This window comes from Parambassis ranga, chromosome 14 (assembly GCF_900634625.1).
Source record: "Parambassis ranga chromosome 14, fParRan2.1, whole genome shotgun sequence".
Classification (NCBI taxonomy): Eukaryota; Metazoa; Chordata; class Actinopteri; family Ambassidae; genus Parambassis; species Parambassis ranga.
The window spans coordinates 3,522,374-3,544,147 of record NC_041034.1 but is presented as its reverse complement, the minus strand read 5'-3'; the positions used below and the strand labels follow the sequence as shown (position 1 = coordinate 3,544,147).

Below are 21,774 nucleotides of genomic sequence, written 5' to 3'. Positions count from 1 at the left end.
TGTGTCGCTTCAACCTAACCAAGTAGTTTTCCTGTTGGATTAATGTCGCCGCATGCCCGTCATCTCCTATATACACAAACCTTGACATGCATATATGATGAAGTGCCGATCTGTAACTATGAAGAAATGATGGCACCGATAAGTGAGCATGTAAGTGCCGTTTTTCTGCACAAAGGCACAAAGACATGACATCACTGGTGTCATTATTATTGCGAGAGTATGGTGAATCTTCGACATCGCCCTCGGTCTTTTGTTAGCAGCAGCGTGAAGGCTTCAGGCACGAGTGTGTTTGAGCTCATGATTACTTCCTGGATAAGGTTGGACCACCACACTAAACAACAAGGTGGTGGCTGAACATAAATCCAGTCTTGGATCCACATTACTGTATCAGATTTACAGCTGACAGAAGATCATTTTATATCAACAGGTTAATAACAACTCACATTTTGTACCCATTATTATAACCTGAAAAAACTCTGCTGATAGGAGATCAAATGGAAAAAAAAAAGAGCACTGAAAACTCTAGGAAGAACCACATACTACACCTTGAGAAAGGCAACCGAGCGGAAGATGTGGGCAGTGTATTTTTAGCAACAGTGGCAGCAAGTGCACAAACTTTTTTCTTTCTTTCTCTTTTTTTTTTTTTTTTTTCCTCTTTCCATGCGGGGCTGTCTTGACGCACAACATCAACCTGTACTGTTACACACATCAGTGTTGATTCATAGCCGCTTTGGTCTGGTGTAAAAGGCAAGACAAGCGCTTCTGTCGAGACAGGCGACGGTTAGGGAAGAGACAGCGCCGAGGCAAAGCTTCTTTGATAGTTTTTGTTGTCTTTTTTATTTTATTTCTTTTTTTTTTTACTTTCTCTTTTTTTTTTCTCCTCCACCTCCGCCTCCACCGTTTGACTTTCAAGGCTTTTTCTCAGTCTGACACCGCGTCTCGATTTTTATCATGTCTCTCTGTAATGATGACACTTCACCGAGTCCCAAAACCCTCAACCTCAGTCCCTCCTCCTCCTCCTCCTCCGTCTCCTGCACCGCTGCCGCCATCATCCTTCAGCTCGCTTCAGAAACGACAGAATATTGGGGAGATGAAGCGAGAGAGTGGAGAGGCTTTTTGGTATGCGCTGCGTGTCGTGGATGTGGAGCATTTCAGACACCGCTGCTGCTGCTGCTGCCTCCCCCCTCCTCCCACCATCCTCCCCTCTCTGTCTTTCACTCTCTGCCTGTCTGTCCATCTGTCTGTCTCTCTGTGCTTGTTGTACGGAGGACTTGGCAGCACTCCAGTCTGGGCTGCTTGCCACCGCTGAGGGTACAGTATGTACAGTCTACCTTGTGCCAGTTATTTATTTTTCTTCCTCTCGTCTTGTTCTGTCCTCTCCACGTTGTTTTTTTTTTTTGTTGGTTTTTTTTTTTGTTTTTTTATCTCCGCCTGACGTTTAGCGTTTGACAGCCTTTGCTGAGCCAAAGCCTGCAGATGGGGGGGTTCGAGCAGGGTGGGGAACTGTGACTCAGCCTCTTTTGGTTGCTTTTTGAACACTTAGATGTTAAATTGTGAGCAGCAATTTCCTTTCACCACGGATGGACGATAATTCCTGTGTTTTGTAAACTAAGGCCAATTTAATAAAAACAAAAATGATCCTGTTCTTAATGCGGTCAGAACTCAGGGTGGATACAGCCAAACCTCACATTTATGGTCATTTATTCAGTTTGATTATTAATTGAGTCAACCTACAAAATGTGTTTGTGTACATAATAATCACAGTTATGTTGGTCTGCTGATAGGATGTGTGTCATGATATGACTCAACATGTTGTGATATATTGTGATATTTCAGCAAGACTCAGTCAGTGTAGTATAAAACTAACTTGTGAGTGTGTGTTCATCAAACAAGGCCGGAGCAGACTGATATGATTCACAGTTTGTTTTCTAAGCGAGCCGATGCAGCATAATAAGATTACCAATAAGACTCTCCCTGAACGGCCGCATCGCCATCTCCGTTACCACAAACTTTTCATCTTACTGCTTCTATAGCTTAAGAGTGCTAATCCTCTGTTTACAGTATGTATACATAGTAGAGAGTTGCTGGATTAGTCCACCGAGATGTGTGTGTGTGTGTGTGGTGTGTTAAGGAAAGAGAGAGAGAGAGAGAGACCTGAAACACATTACAAGAAATCTATCTTTATTTAAGCTGCAGTCGCAGGCTTGCAAGTGTCTTGCTCAAGGGCACAATGTGATGATATATGAACAGAGAGATGGCATCCGTAACGTGTCGCCTGGTACTGAGGATACCAAGGGGACGACAAGAGAGAGTATTAAAATATACAACATGGTGGATGACATTATCTTTGACTGTCTTCAGCGTCTCGACACGTTAAATATACAGTAGCTTTGTACAAAGAGGCCACACACTGTAGAATTTTACATTTCCAGCAGAGGAGTCACTCAGATGCTCCGTGAACAGATGATTCAACTTGACAATGTATTGTTAGAGTTCAGTAGAAAATCACAGGAACAGTGGTGGAATGTAACATGTAATGAAGAACTGTATGTAAATACCAAGATGAGGCTTGTTTCTTTTACATACATCTTTAAAGTGTTTCTTTAAAACAAAGCGTTTTGCAGGGATAACTTATATATATATTATAATTTGGAGCACTTTCAACATTATTTCTCCCCATTTTAAGAATCTTTACAGCACAAATATTAGAAAAATCAACCATAATTACAATTATGATTAGTGGTAATACCATAGCTGCATTTATTATGGTGCATTCAAAAATTAAAACAGTAGCCTGTAACACTCAATAGCACAATAATAACAACAATAACAACTTTTACAGTGTAAAGCTAAGCATCTACCCTTATTTATATGTAAGGAAACCCTTTATTTACCATTGATGAACAGATACATCCCAAATGTATAATATATAAACATGTTTTTACTTAAATTAATAAAATGAATATTGTTTAAGTCCATAGTGGAAACTGTAAAGCTCTCAAACACATTCAAATCTCTGGACTGTGACAAGCATACTACATAAAGAACTTTCTTTCAGATGAAGTTTAGTCATCACATGCTCAATTACAGTTTAACCACAAACACACATTATCTCTGAGCCTCTACATTATTGATATAAACATGACTTTACATGATAATCTCCTGGCATTTTGGGTCATGTGCGAGCACAGCGCTTGTGCTTGTGTGTGTCACACAAGGCTTCATCACTTTGGTATGCCTGTGTTTGGCTTGTGCATTAGTCAGCCTGTGCAGTGTATTTCCAGAGTTTAGAACAGTGTTTCTGACCAGCCTGAAGGGAATCTGTCTTTGTTGGTTTGTCTTTTGTGGTCGTATGGGTAAAAAAAAAGGAAAATCTGTGTTATGTGGATTATTTAACCCTCTGAAAACCAAAGCATTTTACATTCCTTGTCGTCTTTTTTAGTCACTGTTGACTCATTTTTTACTGGAATAAAGGCATTTTAGTGACTTTGCAAAAATTCAAATAAACAGTATATATTTCAGACTATAGCTGTACAAACTGTGGTACATATTTCATATTTGAGTATTGATTTTTCATTGAGGTGTATAAACTAAAGAAAGAAATTGACCATTTCTGATAATGGCGCCGCCCCAGTGGTGGTAACATGCTACTGGAAACAATGCAAAATCTTTGGAATGGAGCTGAGAATTTTTAAATTCAAAAACACTGCCAGCTGTGCAACTCCCTTAAAAATCCAAAGCTTTGTTTCCAAATATGAGTGTGGGAGAGATATGCCTGCATAAATGTCCGGAGTGTTTAGCCGCGTAAAAAAAAATCTAAAGAATTTGGATCTGAATGTGGTGAGGCGTGAGAGCTGCTTCCCCGTCGCTCTTTGTCTGTGTTTCTATCTCCGTGGCGTTTGTTTGGTTGTTGGCAGTCAACTGGTCGGCTGTTTTGGCGTGTTGCCGGTTCTTCCCTCACAGTGATGACGACATATTTGTGCCGGCAGGTCTGGATGTTCTGCCAGCATTCCAGCATTTATGATCGCTCGCAGATGTGAGTCCAGGAACACACTGTACTGTACCCAAACCCAGAAATTAATGAAACTTGACTGCCTTCCAGGCCACAAATTCCTAAATGTGTATGTGTGTGCATGTGTGACTGTGTGTGTGTGTGTGTGTATGCATGAGTGAGAAGAGAGACAGGAGACTCAAGGGAAGGAGGGGTGGCAAGGAAGGGGGAGGAGGGTGAGTGCTATTAAAAGCAAGTAGCAGGAAAAGAAGTAGTTCAGAAAAAAAAAAGTATGGCCCAAAGTGTTAAGTGGTTTTCATGTACATTTTTTTTTTTTTACCACAGCTGATGTTCTGTTCTGCACACACACACACACACACACACACATCACTGCTGTGTTCCTGGGCACATTAACACAGGATGACAGACAGCACAGACAAACAGCAGTAGCTCATTCTTTAGTAGCATAACATTACTCCTCCTCTGCTACATAAAACTTCCCCTGACCTGTTGATTTACTGCTCCGAACACCGCTGGGATCACGCAGCTGGAGAAATCTCAGCTGGGTTTTGTGCTGCATGAGAGGGCACACAGGGGACAGGCGAGCGAGAGGTAACACCACGCAGGGGTCCACCTATAATACTGGCAGCATCAGCCGCTGCTGTCAGACTAATATTTTTATTTCCCTAGCCGAGGCGAAGGAGGGGAGACAGGGTGGGGGGGTTAGGACTTGTTAGACCTCAGTCTTGAGCAAATGTGACTTCATTGGAGACGTGTTAGTCCGAACAGCTGCGCTCCTTAGCCAGGACTTGGTGTACCTGCACCGTGGGCTTCTTGGAAAAGCAGCGTTTTTTTTCTAAAGAAATAAAACATAAAAATAGCCTGGCTGAACAGTATGTGAGGGATGATCCTCTCTGTGATAGAGTCTCCCGGCTGACCAGGTTGACAGGTCTGTGTCTGGATCGGCACTCAGTCGCCTTAAATGTCATTTTGCTCAGCGTGTCTCTACCTGACACCTGTAGCTGCCTTCCTGGAAGCTGCAGTAACGGGTATTAACTGTAACTTGCACTGCTGAGAAATGTGTCACTTACTAGCAGAGCGATGTCTCACTGTCTAATAATATGTTTTGGAGTATGATATGTTCTGTAGCAGCGCTGTATAATTCACAGTTTGGTATAAACATATTTACAGGTGCTGGCAAGTATGTTAAGCGTTTAAAGCATCATACTTTCATCTTTTCTAGAGGAATATTTATGTTTTTTTATAGCAATATATATATTTATATGTGTTCCAGCTAAAGCTTTTATACATTAGGAGCTGCCTTTTAAAGCTTCAAGTTCACCTTCAGACATTTAGTATTGTAAAATATTAAATACTGTGTCTTCAGTGCTGCTGTAAACAAATGAAACCTTGACCGATCCATTTGCTTGTCTCTGTCTCGTTGCAGTCCTCACAGATATTAAAAAAAACATTTCCCATAAATCTTGTGCACAAAGGTTGAACATTTGAAAATATTTTTTGTACCTTAGCTGTAGGTGCTTCCTGACTACTGAAAGCTGCAGGTCTGGCTTTGTGCCTGAGGTACCAAAAATGTTGTTGGAATATGATATTATGCAACAACTGCGTACTATTTTACTAGGGGAACACATCGACCCATGTCCACCAGGAAAAAAACAACTGTAGTGGTTGAATTATAGAGTTGTTTGTGTTTATTTATAGGGGAATGTTAATTTTTTCCTGGTTGGGTGAGGGCTGGTCACCATGGTGACCTAGAAAATAGTGGAGCAGCTTGTTATAGATGGGAAGATGTTTCCCTTGAGTTTAGTTAACCAAACAGCAACAAGACAATTTATAGTTATTTGTATGAATTCGGTCATAATTTTCAAATCCAATAAGGAAGGAGCTTTTGGGAAATGAGCAAACTCCAGCAGAGTACTTTGTAATCAGATTACAGCAGATACTTCAAAAGCCTGTCAATCAAAAAATAACTTGGACAGAAAGTTCAAAGTTGACTCTGAACCCTCTCTATTTTCAGACAAGAATAAAAAAAAACATGAGAGGACTTGATCTTATTCCTCTTATTACAGGGATATTGCAGCTTTAAATCCTTTCGGTTGCTAAGTAGCGAGTGCCCCTGTGCTCCCTTAATGGGCCTGATTTGGTATTCCGCTCTGATGCCAAGTCTTATTTTTGTATGCGAGACAAAGTGTTTTGATGGAGGGTGATTGCTGAAACGTCTGTGTGTCTACCAAAGGCTGTTTTCTTTTTTTTTTTTTTTTTTTTCTTTTTTTGGTGGAGAGTGAGAGTTTTATGGCCTCTCACAGTACAGTACACTGTGTGCCTTCTGCTCAAAACAAGAACACAGTCGATTGAATTTTGGATTCGCTTCATCATCCCTCCCTCCTCCCAGCAGCTTTGTTGTCAGCGAGCAGCATGTGTGTGTGTATGTGTTTGAGAGAGAGAGAGAAAGAGAGAGTGCTCGCTGTGTGTGCTTGATGTGTGTGTGTGTGTGTGTGTGTGTGTGTGTGTGTGGTAAAAGTCAATTATTGCAAAAGGCTGCCAATTAATTTGCTCTCCTGGAAATTCAAATGATACTGTAGAATGCACACACTCATAAACACACATGTGCACAGGCATCAAGCACACACTCTCACTTACACACAAACATGCAATAAGCCACACACACACACACACACACACACACACACACACACACACACACATTCGGCTCACCATTAACTCAAAAGGAGGGAGAAGATACAGAGGCTGCAGACGTTTGTTTGCTCCAGAGTGTGATGTTAAATTGGGTCGTGTGTGTGTGTGTGTGTGTGTTTGGGGGGCTCTTACTGCCTGAATAGTGAACATTGCTCAAGGGGGCTAAAGCAGGATCAGGTGGAATTGCTCAGTCTAGTCTCCAGGTATTCTGGGAGTGTCTTTTTTTAGGCAAAGGGTCCTTCAGTCTGTCTCAGGGCGTCAGGATGACAGAAGGGCAGAGCTGATTGTGAGCTCTCTGTGGTACTTATCTGGACACAATAAGGTGGTTGTAAGCCGCTTGCTAGGACTGTCATTATCATCATCATCATCATCATCATCATCATTATCATCATAACACTGCAGCTGTATATACTCTTATGTTCTCCTATACAGTCTAGTGCTAATAAAACCATTTTGCACAAATCTAAAATTGATTATTTTATGAATGGAATCTGGCCTTATTATATTGTCCTAAAAAAAATAAAAGAAACTAGATTGTGTGGATGTGAGTGTGTGTGTTCGTGTGTGTGTGTGTGTGTGTACATGTGGTACTGGCAATGTCCGGTTGTGCAGTTCTGTATAGCAATTAGTGGCACTTACCACATTTGGAGGAGGTTCCTCTTTGTATCTGCTCTGCACATGTTGACATCAGCCGGGTTTGATTTTTACTCTTGTTTTCATCTTTCCCTTTGATATGTAATTATTATTTACAAAGATATTCATTGAACCTTATCTCACTGTAACACTGCTCGCATGTATAGTCATATGAGCTGTGTGTGTGTGAGAGAGAGAGAGAGAGAGAGAGAGAGTGGGGCAGAGTTGGGGGGTTTTACAGGATTCCCAAATGCATTTCAAACACCCCCCCCCCCATCCCAAAATAAAAAGCGGGGGGGGGGGGGGGGGGCAGAGGCAGTGATGAGAGGTTGGTTGTACGAGGGGGGGGGGAGATAAGGTTGTGAGAGCAGGAGGCTAAATTTAAATCGTAATTGGCCGACTTCCACAAGCTTGTGGGCATTTTAATGAGTCATAATAACTTCATTTAAAACCAGCTGAGCAGAAAATAGATTGGAGAGGAGCCTGTGGCTAGTATGGATTTGTGTTGCTTTGTGTGAGTGTGTGTGTGTGTGTGTGTGCACGGGCACGTGTGTATTGAGCTTGACTGTAAAACCTACAAACACACACACGCACGCACACATACGCACGCACACACACACAGTGGAGAAAGTAACTGGTGCGACATTTATGCAGGACAGCTCACAAAACAACACCGAGCTCCCTCTTTCACGCGGCGTTTGTTTGTGTGTCGGTCGACCGTAATGACACAGTCGATACGCTTCTAATCTGGGGACCATGACAATGTTTGTCAGACGCTACAGTTGTACAACTAATTCTCTGAGCTCAATATTTAGATAATATTAAAGAGTCGGGATGGGAATAGATGGATGAATGGAGCAGCTGTTTCATTATACCTGTTGAAGCGATCCCACTACATGAAATAGACTTCAGTATTGTTGCAGTGCTAACACTAACAGTATTGTACAGACATTGATCAATGGCAGAGAGGCAACCATCGTGCATTGCACAGATGTTTTCGCCGATAGTGCAGTCATAATGGAAGGGAAATGGATCCGTGTCATTTAGTAAGACGATACACACTATGTATAGTTCACTACAGGTCCATTTACAGTGAATATTGAGTGGTTGCAGATGCAGTTTGTGTCTTTAACTTCCAATCCCAACCAGAGCGTGCTTTGAACTCAACAATAAGTCTTTATAAGTACATAAAAAATCACTATAGTAGCCAAAAATGGCAGAAAAGTTTGGTTTGTTCTGGAAAAGCCTGTTTTCCTGAAGCAATGACATGACTGAGAGATGAGTTAGCTTGTGCTCCTTACATGCATGTGCAGTTTAAGTCTCTAAGTGAACATGCAGAAAGTTTGACGTCAGTATCTTTTGCAGCCTAATAGTCCTTCCACACAGGATTCGAACTCTAGCAGACACCTTATCCTACCTCAGACTTCTTCACCTGCTGAAGATGGAGCCCAGAGGTGGCCATTTTGATGGTAGTAATGATTGTGCTAACTAATAGGAAAAGAAGGGATCTGTATGCTCCACGACTGCTGGACTGAAGAGCGCAGATGTGGTTTTCTGATACTAACACCACAACATTATAATTATGCTATACTTCCGCTCTTTGTACCACCTCGGCTAAGAAATCATGTATGTACGTGTCATTTCTGGAGCAAAAACGTGCATATGTTTCTACTCCACAGCACTCCGCTGCACTCATCTATGATCTAAATCGTGGTAAGAAGAAAAATAGGTTGCATTAAATTAGGGATTATGCCCTTAAAACAGCCTTATGCTGCCACAGATTGTACTGTCAGCGATCCAAGGACCTTTTTTTTTTTTTTATTTTGTCTTGCACGCTAATATATCCAAGCATGAAATGTGCTGTCTGTCCAAAGGGTTGTGTGTCATGTAAACTGTCCGGTCTTTGTTGAGTGCAGCTGAAACTCTGTAGCTGTCAGCCTGCTCAACACTTAACTGTCATATCAAATCATAGCTTCCCCTGACGACGCTCTCTGTGCTATTGTTACCATCATGTGCTCACAAACTGGATGGACAGGGAGTCACACCTAACGTTATCTGTGAGACAGACAGCGTGTGACTGAGGAAAAAGTAGAACTGAGGTTCTTGTGTTTTTTTAAATAAAAAAAAAAATGCCTCCGATTTCTGCAGCATTATGCCCAACAGTAAAACATTGTTCGGTAATGATAGAACAGCATGTCATACATTCATGCTGGCTATTAGATTTTCACTAGCAGTTGTCGCAGTTTCTGTAATGAGCCCCTGGTATGCACTGACATCGGCAGAAATGGAAGTCAGCCAATCAAATGTGACAGCTCCTTCATTGTGTCATGACAGTGTGTGTGTGTAATTCGGCAGGTTTTACATGAGTGCAGACAGTCACACTCTCTGTCCGGTTGTTCTTCTGTTAGATTAGCAGCATGCCCGGGGCTTCAAAACAAGGCTGTGTGCTATTCCCAGGTTAAATATATAGTCAGACAAATGCATTTTTTTCTGTTATAACTTGACAACAGCATGTGACATGTCACATGAATTAATAAGTATTGAGTGCATCTGTCATTGTCTTTGACCACAGTCCACACAGAATCCAGACAGCCATGTCTCTTCACGCTTTTTCATGTTCCCTGCTCTTATATTATTGAATAAAATCCAACAGACACATTTATGTTTTTGACAGTTTGTTCCAAATTTGCTTTATGTAGCGAAAGTGTGTTTGTAAATTTGAATGAAACGTTATAAAGGCTTCTTTTCTTTTTTTTGCTAAATTCTGTCAGCCCCAACTGGGAAAGCGGAGTAAAGGGGATTGTTTGTGACACAAATGGTAATAAAAGTAAATATTCTCTCAGGCACGACCTTTTATTGCATTATGTAAGTTGGCCAATAGCTCTGGGAAACTTTTTAGATCAATTTCGCAGAGCAGATTAGAAAGCTATGAATCCCATTTATGGAAGAGCTCCCTCATGAAATGCTCTTTGAAACTTTTATATTTTCGGATGAAGAGAGAATGAACCCGGCTAAGCAAAGATCTGCCGACGGCACTTTCATGTGTATGTGTGTGTGTGTGGGGGGGGGGAGAAAGAAAGCAAGAGAAAGTGAAAGGAGACGGAGCGAGCGAGGCAGAGGGAAAAGATAAAAGCACTCCCAAAGCCATCTGGAAGTAGCCAGGACACACAAGGATTGCTTTTATGCTACTAATTCCACTGGGAGGTGCGACATAAAAGCAAAGCATGGATATTGTGTTATAACTGTTGAAAACAAGCAAGTGGCCTCAGAATACTAATATGGCTGGTCAGAAGATAAAGCAATTCAATCCAGGAGTAAACAGGCTTTTTGGATGGCACCCCAGAGGATTTTATTTATTTATTTATTTATTTATTTTTTAGGAAGTAGGGTGGGGGGTGTGTGTGTTTGGGGGTGTATTGATTTGAAGCGATTTGTTGACTTGTCTTTCTTTCGAGGCAGTTTCTGAGATGCTCGGCACACTTTTTCAGGCCACAGCAGCCCAGCAGTCGCTTTCATTTGGTAATGAGCTGGTGCTTGTGTTTACATGCAGGATGATTTCGGATTATTCTGCATACGCTGGTCAAACATATTAAAGCAGCAATCTGGCTGGAAGACTTTCATTCAAATCAAATCGAATCGAATGTCTGTGAAGTGTCTCAAACACAACTTCTTTGAGACCCTTGTATTGAAAATATAGTTGTCGTCATTCCCGCTCAGAATATCAAGCTGTTGTTGCACAGTTGTTGTGTTTTGAGTATTCTCTGCAGAGAGGTGGCTCTAACTAGAGACAGTTTAGAGATACGGCCGTTCAGGTAGTAGCTACGACTTTCTCTTTAAAAAACTAGCACTGCGTGAGTTTTTTTTACATGCCATCCTTTTGACATTTTGACCAAAGACTCATCAGACAAACCAGAAGGATTTGCACTTTGTGACAGGTTTGTCTTTGTCTCAGCTATTCCAGCTGTCCGGCAAACGAGAGGCGGAGTTAACCCTGGACGGATCGCCAGTTTATCGTGAATAGAGAGACAAAGAACTCGCACCTCAGCCAATTTAGAGTCCCTAGTTAACCTAACCTGCACTTCTTTGGCAAAACCCACACAGGCACGGGGAGAACTTGCAGCAGTGTTAGCCACGGCACCACTGTGCTGCCGAACTTATATCAAATGTCAGCAACATTAACTCACAACACACGCAACATTAACATCTAATGATGGATCTCTGAGGGTTGAGTGGGACCTTGGTGCACTTGCAATTCCAATTTATTTCCATAGAGGCCACCAAAGAGAGCAAACACGAGATCTTTAAGATCCTAAATTCATAATTTTGATGATGAACTCTGCACTACCTGCACATAGGTTACATATATCACTAATGGCCTTTCTACACTGTGCGATTTTTAGCGATCTTATAAGACCATTGCATGACACACTACACGACGTGACTCTAACAAACTTTGGTACGCCTAATTTGATGCGTGCAGATTGTACAATGACCATTCACTGAATCGCAGGCGATCGGAGGCGTGGAGGAGGAGGAAGACGTGGATGCAGGGTGACAAGTTGTAGCAGCTGTCACACTGTGAGTCAGTCATCCTAAATTTCTGACACCGCTAGAATTTTACTCAGCTTATCTTTGGTCGCAAGACGGTGACAATGGCCGTCGTGGAAGCTGCCTCACAGTGCGACGTAAGACCACCGATTTAGAGCCACGACCAAAGATATCTCCACGATATTCTCCTACGATGCTCATTTTTCGTCTGCGACAGCCAAAAATCACACAGTGTAAACCGGGCATAAGAGCTTTAGAGTAATCAATCTCTAGTCTTACTAAAAGGTTTAAAAGTAGTCTGAAGTCTGGATGTTTGCTTGTTGTTGAGTCCGATATCTCTTTCTGTTTTCTAATGATCTTTCCCTGTGGTTTCTCGACCCAGGGCATGTTGCATAACATAAACTGTGCCTTGTATTATCACACAGAAAGAACTGTAAATCATTACTGAGCCAATGCTCTGTGTAAACAGGCAACACAATAAATACCATGAAACAGTAATATTATTACAGTGACAGCACTGTTAGTTCTCTTATGCCCCAGGCAGTCCGTTGTGCTATAACATACTTTAACTTCTAATATCCGTGTCCATTGACGCAGAACTAGTTTACTCGACTCACTGTTTTTGAACAAGGAATTTGCACATAAACGTTCACAGCAAGACTTCCTGAGAAAGAACCTTCTTAAGATGTCCGCTAAATATGCAAAGACATATCTGTGGGTGAAAGACATAAAGAGTACAAAGACATAATGAGAACAACCAGTGTGACTGCGGCACATATACAGATGTTTCTGTCAAACTGTCAGCCACTTTCAGACTCACACGAAACCTTTGAAATTCAGTGTAAACTGGGGATGTTTCCATCAGTTTGGTGGAAGTGGAATAAATCAGCTCCTGGAACATCAAAAAGCACATCCAGCTGGAAGGAGGGGGAAAAAAAAGTGTCTCGCCCTGCTACACAGTTTAACACAGATCATTAAAGTTTGATCATCTTCAAGGTTAGAGGATTCAGAAGATGATGGAAAAAGTGACAGAAAAGTGGTTGTTAACATACAGTGTTAAACTGAAGGAAAGTAGTGAAAGTTTACCTGTTAAAACTGAACTTATAGAGGCTTGGTTTTTGTTAAACTACTCAGAAAAGTAGCACGTGAGTTCACAAAATTAGTGATAGAAAAGAATACATCTTGATTATCTAACTATATTCTTTAAAATTAGCAAAATAATTAAGATATAATGTTCTGAAATAACGAATAATTATGATGCGGTGCATGGTAAATAAATAAAATTACATTACACGTGTGTCTAGAAGTAGAATTCCTGTCATAGCTGAACAAGGTAACAGCAGGAAAAAGAGGAGAAAAAACCCAACTCAACTAGAGAGGACAGACGAACCCTTTGAACCGTACACTCACCATTTGGCCTATTTCTGCCTCAGCTGATTGTATCCCCCTACCACCACCACCACCACCTCCTCCTCCTCATCCTCCACCCACACATATACACACACACACACACTTCCCTACGTTTTGGCTGCCTGCCAGGAGCTGTCATTGCCTCTACAGTATCAGTTCTGCTGCATCTATATCCAGAGCTGTGTGGTATCCCGTGCACAGAGGGACGGGTCTGCAGGAAGCAGACGGGCTGCGAATCCACAACTTTGCTTTAGTCGTCAACCACTTTCAGGAATTATAAAGAAGTTTATGAAGAAATAATAAACTTCATTGTACATTAATTATTATTCTCTCTTTTCGTCCTGTCTTTATTTAGCTTTGTGGAAGATGCAGCATGCAAGCTGTAAGCAGCGCCTTTAACTTTATTGAAGCCCAAAGTGAAAGCAGCTGAGGAAAGCTAAGCTCAGGCTCTCATAAATGATAACTAATTGGATCTCAATGTCATCTGTGTTGCGGTTCTGGACGCAGGGATTTTCTTAATCTCTTTTTTTTTTGACTTTCTGCACCAAATAATTTCCCTACTCTTTGACACCCCGTTTGGGGAAAACAGATGACCTAATGGAAAAGCTCTATGGTGTCATTTGGCAGATAACACAGGCTTGATGACTACAAGTTCTTCTGTGGTATTTTGAGGTAGGTTTATTCTCCCTAAATAGGTCTTGTTGTGAGATTTCCCTAATTGATCCGATTTGCCCGTTTGAAGTCACTTATTAAGTTTTATGTGGAAGATTTAACAGGGTGGAAGAGAGGATTTTGGAATCAAACAAAATAAACAAGTATGTTAATCAATGCACCTGAGTGCAGTAAAAGAAAAAAATGCATGTTTCAAGAATTTCCTGTTGTTGTAGCCGTTTGGATATTCGATCATCTGCATTTCCAGTTGTTTTCTTTTGGCTCAGCTTGGCCTCTTTCTTAAGCTGAACCCACTCACATCAACAATCGTTTGGCAATTAAGTAATCTTCAGATGGTGGTCAGGACATGTGACTTGTATTCATCATTTTGTGTGTTATTCCGGATAAATTTAAGTATTTCTTTGTCCTTTTTTTGTCACAGATTTACTGCTTAACTGTATCCCTGCCTTGTGACTCCAGCCTTAATAAACTCAGCATTGCCTTTGACAATGTGTGACTTGAAAGCAGGAAATAATGGGCCCTAAACACTAAATCTTTACAGGTTATTGACCTGGGTTAAGGGTGTGTGTGTGTGTGTGTGTGTGTGTGTGTTTGAGATGATTTCTCTGCTCAAGTGGCCACAAAAAAAAGCAGAAGAGGCACCAAAAAAAGATGACTTGACAGAAGTTCTGCTTTGTTTTGTTGTGTTGTGTGTAGTTTGGGCAACGACCTATGTTAGCATGAAACCAGGTGAATGTCATTGAGTGTCCACTGCACTGGTTTTTAATGAGGAGGAGCTCTGGTTCTCCTGTTACGCTGATAAAAAAAAAAAAAAAAGTCCCAGCACTGCCTCTGTGTTCTGCTTCTCCCTGCTTCTGCAGAACAAGATCTTTAAAGTAAGCAGGCCAACAAGTGTGCACGCTCCTGTTTTCAGGTTTTTTGTGTACAATTGCCTTAAACCTCCGCACCCCCCACCCCCCCGGGCAGCAAACTACAGCCAAGATGAGTTTTCCTGCCTCCATCCAGCAGCCATCTTATCCCTTCCTCTCTTGAACTATAAATGCATTTACAGCACTGTAAAGAGGATGTCAATTGCTGGATTCCCAGCAGCTGGCTGAGCAACAGTTTTGTGGTGGTCACAGGGGTAAGGGTTCAACTGCTGGTCAGACTCTCAGGTCTGTCCCTCCTCATCCCAGCACGCACAGATTAAAGCCAATATGTAAATTAGCTTTCATGTCCTGCAAGTGGCTGATGATGTCGGTCTGCCCACAGCAAGATATTTGAACACCTAGGGGCCTGATCGCTTTAAAATGTGGTGTAACATATTCACCATCCAGTCAGGAGTTAGAATGTCGCACAGAAAATATAATAAGCCATATCCCTGCATCTGAGGTGGAGCAGCATGGGTTTGTTGGGTGGTTGGGCGTGCTAAGCGTCTGATTTTGTCACAGCTGTTCCCATCTGTTCTCTGCCAAGAGTCAGCAGTGGTTTCTTTAAAGCGTGACCACAATCCTTCCCTAACCTAAACTTAACCAACCTTTCACCATAGAAGTGGTGGATGAGAAACCACTGACAAACAACCAATCTTCTTGTCATCTGCTAAGAAATGTTCATGGATTGTGTTAGAAGACAAAGCCCCTGGATTCGTTTGACCGCTGTTTGTTCTGTTGAAATGAACATCGCGTCCATTGGTTGCATTGTTTTCGTGGTAAGAGTCGAGCCTCTTGTACGTTTCCTTTTGGACAACGGCGTACATGTAGGGGCAAAGATCCAGGCTATACAGTACTGGGATGGTTTGTTTGACAGGTGTTTGCCAGCTTCTGTTTTATGTCAGACCGTTTTAGAAAACCTTACTGATGAGGAGCCAGTTTGAAGTTTTAAGGCAGCAGAAATTCAACAGGAAACATTCCCAAGCTGGAGAGGAAATAAACAAGGCTTAGAGTTGAGCTCCCCACGAAGACAAAGAGCCCAGAAAAACAAAATGTGAAGGTTTGAGAGATGTTGCAGCAGCTTTTAAGATCATTCTTCTGATGGTTCTTCTCATATTCGCGCTGTTTTCTCATCACTGATGGGCTTTGAGGACTCACAGTGCTCCAGAATAAGGCTCTGTTAATGCAGCAGGGTGATGTGTTGAAGCCTTTGTGTGCTGTTGATGAACATTTTCAGCCGTTGGTGGCTACCAGGCTTGTTCCATTGGTACTGTTTGACATGAAGCATCACAGATTGTAAACCCAAGCACTGAGTGCAGTCTCTCTTTGTCACGTTAGATTATTTCTGGGTGTTGATATGTTCAAGTTACAACAACAGTTTACACTGCACATTCCCAACCATCAGACTCATTTATTTATTTAGACTTCATCTGAAGGTTTGCTACATTTTCATCATGGTCTCTGTCAGCAGACTTTACATTCAACAATTAACTTTATACTGTTGTCCAGCCAGGACCTGTTTAATTCCTGAGTCCTGAGGTTGTGTGAAGTGGTCCACTCTGGCATTCTTGAGCTGCCTGTCTTACTTCCTGCCTCACACTGGGAGGGTCCCGGGGTGGTTCCTCTGTGCATCCAGCTCCTGTTTCCTCCCACACTCATCCATTCTCCCACTGTCTGTGGCCTGCAGGAGCACACGGATACATGTCAAAGCCTCATTTTTTTTTTTTTTCGAAAAACAGAGGGGGGTCGGAGGCAGAGCTGAAAACACATGGCACCTTTCACCTCTAGAGGCAGCCGGAGAAGAGGGGAGGCGAGGAGGATGGTGGGGTGGTGGTGGTGTTTGAAAACATTTGGTCAGTGTCTGCCAACAGCAGTGTAATTGCCATTATTGGACAGTGAGACAGGACATATATATGGTTATGTGTGTTTGCTCCCTTCACCTGGGAAACTTTGATTTTCTTTATTTCCTCCTTGAATCTTCATTTCACACACTGAAGGAGACGGACAGTTTTATGTCAGACTGTGGGCCATCTCAAACAAAAGCCATCTGACCACAGTAAACTTCACTCGGAAAAACAAAATAAAAGGAAACCTCAGTGTGAAACTGGGAGGAGGTTCACAAACGTCCTCTCAGATCGTCGGTATCAATCAGTTTTTTAAAGGTAGTGGTAGAAAATGAGCCTAAGACCCGCTGTGAGTGAAACAAATGGAAAGACGAATGCTTTGCAAAATAATGGGCTTGTGATTGGAATGAAATTACGTAAAACAAATTTGCTGAAAACTTGGAATTAATTTCATTGTTTTACCAGTTGGGACGCGTTTCTGATTCTTCTTATCGCAAAAATGAGAAATCGTTTATTCGACGTTTAATTGATCCATCTGCGTCACTTTTCTCTGATGTCAAGACAGTTTGAGAGTGAGAGAAAATTGGAGGGAAAGAGGTAATAAAGGAGGAAGCAACTGCAGGAAAGGAGGAGGAGGAGGAGGAGGAGGAGGAGGAAGAAGGATGGCTGTGTGGACTGAGATGCCCTCGATCTCCCGGGGGGCAGAAGCTCTGGAAATGGCTTCGTCGTTCAGAGAAAGTAAGACGACGGAGAGGGAGAAATAAACAGTACGGGGGGGACAGTGAGGGCAGGAGACTGTCTGTGACCTACTGGACAAACAAATTGGTTAGCAGGCAAAATGGATTAAGAGGTGAAGCTGGGCAAAAAAAAAACAAGGGTGACTGATGCTGCAATGTGAGCTCATCCATTTTGAAGGAGGTCTGAATTTAGAGGATTCACGTGGAAGTGTCTTGTGTATTTTCCCAGTCTGTGTGTGTGTGTGTGTGTAAGTGTGTGTGTGTGTGTGTAAATGTGTGTGCATGCGAACACTCTGCAAGTCAATATTTGTCTGCTTTGCCACGTCCCTAGACATCCCATTCGGCGCAACAGACCGTAAAGCTGTCAAATGCGACCTGAATATTCTCTGTCTTCATCTGCTTCCTCCTTTTTTCCTCTCCCTCCCTCTTCCTCGTGCTCTCTCGCTTCCCTTTGATTTCTTTTTCCTTTCCGTCGATAACAATATCATCGCGAGCAAACATGTTCCTGTGCTTTTGATGGCTTGTCTATCCCCCCCCATAAAAAAAGCAAAGATTATCTATCTCTTATCTATAATGTTGTGTTTGCCTGTCAGATAGTTGGGAGGTTTCACAGAGACTGTATCATCTACAGAGTACATTAAGCTTTTTCCATGTGCACATACTTTGTGTTTGCTAAGTACACCGTGTTACAGCTACTGTCTCATTACACTTATCACACACTTGTTAGCTAAGAGAAGACCTTTAATAGGTATATGCTAGCAACACCGTAATAACTGGCATGTAAACAACAGCAACCTGGATATAGTAGCTTTAGAATGCTTGGCTAGGCTAGTAGCTAGCTAATTACTACAGTCCCCTATTTTTTACTAGTAATAGGAATCTGATTACTGTCACCTTTTTCTAGCACTACTACAGGTAAACTAATTACTCATCACCTTCTTATAGTCCTAGCTAGCTGATTTTAATATCACCCCTAGTTTACCCTTCAAGATAAACTTCTACTAGGCCAGCTTCATAGTAAGCTGAAAGCTAGTTTTAGCTTGTTTGTTATTGTGTCGTTTTTTTCTAGTACCAGCGGTTTGCTGCATTGTCTTTATTTGTTGTGTGTTAGGCGGTAAGAAGTATTAAGGTGTCTTAAAGGTCGGGTAGGAGATTTCCTTCTGCTGCACTTTTTGTTAAATTAGTGTAACTTCTCTTTATAATTCGATAGCAACCGATTAGTTCGGCAGTTTCGCATTAAAACGAAGAATATGAATCATCTGTGGAAGCTATAAAACGCTAAAAACATCAGCCAATCCTCCGGGTGGACCCTGCGCGGAGTATTGGCTGGTTGTCACTCTCTTCCTGCTCTGCGTGCACCAGAGAGGTACGTGCATGATGGCCGAAGTCACAGACCGCAGCTCGTCTTCAGGTTAATGCGCGCCCATGTGATTGGGAGGCGTGGCTTCGGGGCGAGCTCTGGGAGAAATCTCCTACCCTACTTTTAAATACCATGTAAAGCTCTGATTTTAAAAACACTGAAGCATATTGTTGTACAGTTACTATAGCTAAGTGTGTGGCTTTGTGTTTGAAAGCCACATGATCCTGGACTTGACAAAAATTTCTTCTTTCTAAGTCTTCGGGACAGACAGATATTCACGTCAGCTAATCGTATTTTTCAGTTTCCAGTTCCGGAGTTTGTGACACTTGTCACACATCGGCTCCTTTTCCCACTAATAAATCTTTACAATAAAACCTTTTTCCTAAAACTTTGTGAGAATGTGCCACCCTGCCACCTCCTGTGTGTTACCATCTGTCACACGCTTCCTGGTAAACTAACATAATCAGCTAAAAATATATTTGCTGAAACATTTTCTGCCTTTGCATATGAGAAGGTGGCTAAAATGACTAATGGTAGATTATTACCCTCAACTCCATCTAAATAAAGTGTGTAATAATGCAGACTCATCCTGTGTGCGTCTGTGTGAGTATGTTTTATTATTTTGAGAGGCAGCCTGGCGCGGGCCCAGACTTTTCTGAGCCTTGATAAAAATGTGCTGGGAGCATGGCGGTACACACCTATACTCCACTACAGGGTACAGGCAGTACCGTGGGCCTGTCCTCTCCAATTGGCAGCCTCTGTGCTGCTGTACCACTGATAAGAGGCTGGTGTAAATAAAACTGTACAGCAGAGCTCGTTATAACACTGAAGGTAGAGCGAGGGGGGGGTGAGAGAGAGCGTGTGGTGTCTGTACTCATTGTTCTGACAGCATACTGCGTCTGTGTGTGTTCCCATGAATGTGTGTGAACCAGATTGAGTTTTAGATGCAGAGGATAAGTGTCTTTTTTTTTTAATGCCAGTTTTGACTATTGCTTCACTTTTTATTTTATGGTGAAGATTGAGGCTGTAAATCCAGTAGAGACAGTGGAAATTATTTTTTATGGTTGTGGGAATGAATGGAAGTCCTCTCAAGTGTAGTGAATGTGTGTGCGAGGGAGTCAGAGGGGGGATGTGTGTGTGTGTCTGCGTGTGTGTCTGTGTGTGTTTATGGATTTTTGCTGTTTTTTGGTACTGAGAGTACTTTCTTACGTAAGCCATTTATGTAGGCTCAGTGAACAGCCAGGCTATGTTTTTGTTGGTGACTGCGCTTGTCTGCCTCCCTCCCTCTGTCACACACAGACACACACACACATTCTGTCTCCCTAATCTGCCTGTCTGCCTCTCTCTCCTGCCCTGTTTACACTGTTAAAAACCACTGAGTGTGATATTGGTCAGCCATCGACAGATACACTGTAATTAGCCTTTCTAATTTCCCATTTAGCCTCTCTGAGTGCTGAGAACGGGTCGTTCAGCCTGCTCCGCATACTGTATGTGGACATACAGTATGTTCTGCCCCACAGGAATCACATGGGTTATGTCAAGTTAACCCTCATATCTTAACTTAGGTGCGAAAAGTCACTCAACCTGTCAGAGGTTCAGGCCCCCTCTCTGCGTTTTTTTTTTTAATGATTGACGTAGCTCCTGTTGTTGTGGACTAAAGTCTGCTTTTTAGGTCAGTGTGGTCTGTTCATTTGAGAGGAAATGTGTGATGAGGGAAAGTTTACTCAGCACAGATGGAAATCAGACCAAAGTTCTGTCTCACATGTCCTCATTTAAACTTTGCACTAGGTAAATGGAGACACATTTGGAGTGTTGTTTTAAGGAAAGTCCAAAAAAAAATTGGAGGACACACAATTTCTCCGTCGTCTCTTTGCTTGGGTTTTTCACATTTGTAGTACTCTTTCGTCAAGCTTAACATGTTCCTGTGTCTCAGTTCTCCAACAACGTTTTCTGTACAAGAGGTCAAGCAATATGTCCGTCTCATTTCATATGTGGCCATTTTTCCCCAAGCTGTCCTAAAATTCCTAGCGTAAAGGTGGCTCTGTGCTCTATAAACCCGATCACATACATATTGCTGTGCTGTAGTCAGATTATTATTATACCTTTGTCAGTGAAATCCACACAAATGGCTGCATCTTCTGCTTTTGAAGGATACATTTAGAGGATTATTTCCCAACTACCACTTCTGCTACTGTTAATGCTACATTTGGGCTGATGAGAGATGGGATGGCACACAAGGTAAATCCCATATCCCCCATATTTACCACCAGTTAAGTCAAACACACAGCTGGCAGTTTGTTCACAGCGGAGCTGTGTGTGTGTGTGTGTGTGTTTTTACCGAGTGTGTCATTAAATGCAGTACAGCAGGCGTATTCTCCTGGAACAGGCCAGCTCTATTGTTGAACCATTCCTCAATGTGGAAGCTCTCAGACGTGTTCTTTTGTGTAACTGAGGCTAAATAGTGTCATGCCATCTCATGCAAGCGGGCATGTGAGCCCATTACACAGCTCATTTTCATGACGGCAAACAGGAGGTCTGTGCTCCGATTCCCTGTTTCTGTGTTAGCGAGATCACATCATCAGTCTTAAAATATAAAAAAATGACTAATAACGTCATGTGTTGGTGGCTTCAGCACATTGTGAAGCGATGACCGTCATTAGGTAAAGAAGTTTTTCCCTCCTCTTTATCTCTCGTGCAGGGTAAAATGTTAAACTCTCAACACGGTGGCCTACTTTTTTTTTTTGCGTGTCGCTATGAGCAAAGACAGACTCTGTAACTCTTATGTTTAATTCTTGCCATTGTCTTTGATGAAAGATTCTGTTTAGACTGTGATTCCCAATGGAGGCTGCATCTGTTGCAAACTTAGCATATATGCTCTACCTGTGGAAGAAAGTAGGTTGGGACAACAAGTGTCAGTCTTAGTGTTGGCATGCAGTGAGAGGGGGGGGGCATAAAA

At 42.2% G+C, this 21,774-nt stretch overlaps 1 protein-coding gene and 1 long non-coding RNA gene across 4 annotated transcripts in view; one reads left to right on the top strand and one right to left on the bottom strand.

Annotated features, from left to right (window-relative positions):
- The window catches only part of zbtb16a (zinc finger and BTB domain containing 16a), a 124,015-nt gene that overhangs the window by 50,998 nt on the left and 51,243 nt on the right, over positions 1-21,774 (top strand). The window lies entirely within an intron of this gene.
- Positions 2,161-4,644, bottom strand: LOC114445659 (uncharacterized). Its single transcript, XR_003671698.1, has 2 exons — positions 4,499-4,644; positions 2,161-4,058 (listed from the first exon to the last, which is right to left on the bottom strand). It is a non-coding gene; the product is annotated as an uncharacterized LOC114445659 (long non-coding RNA).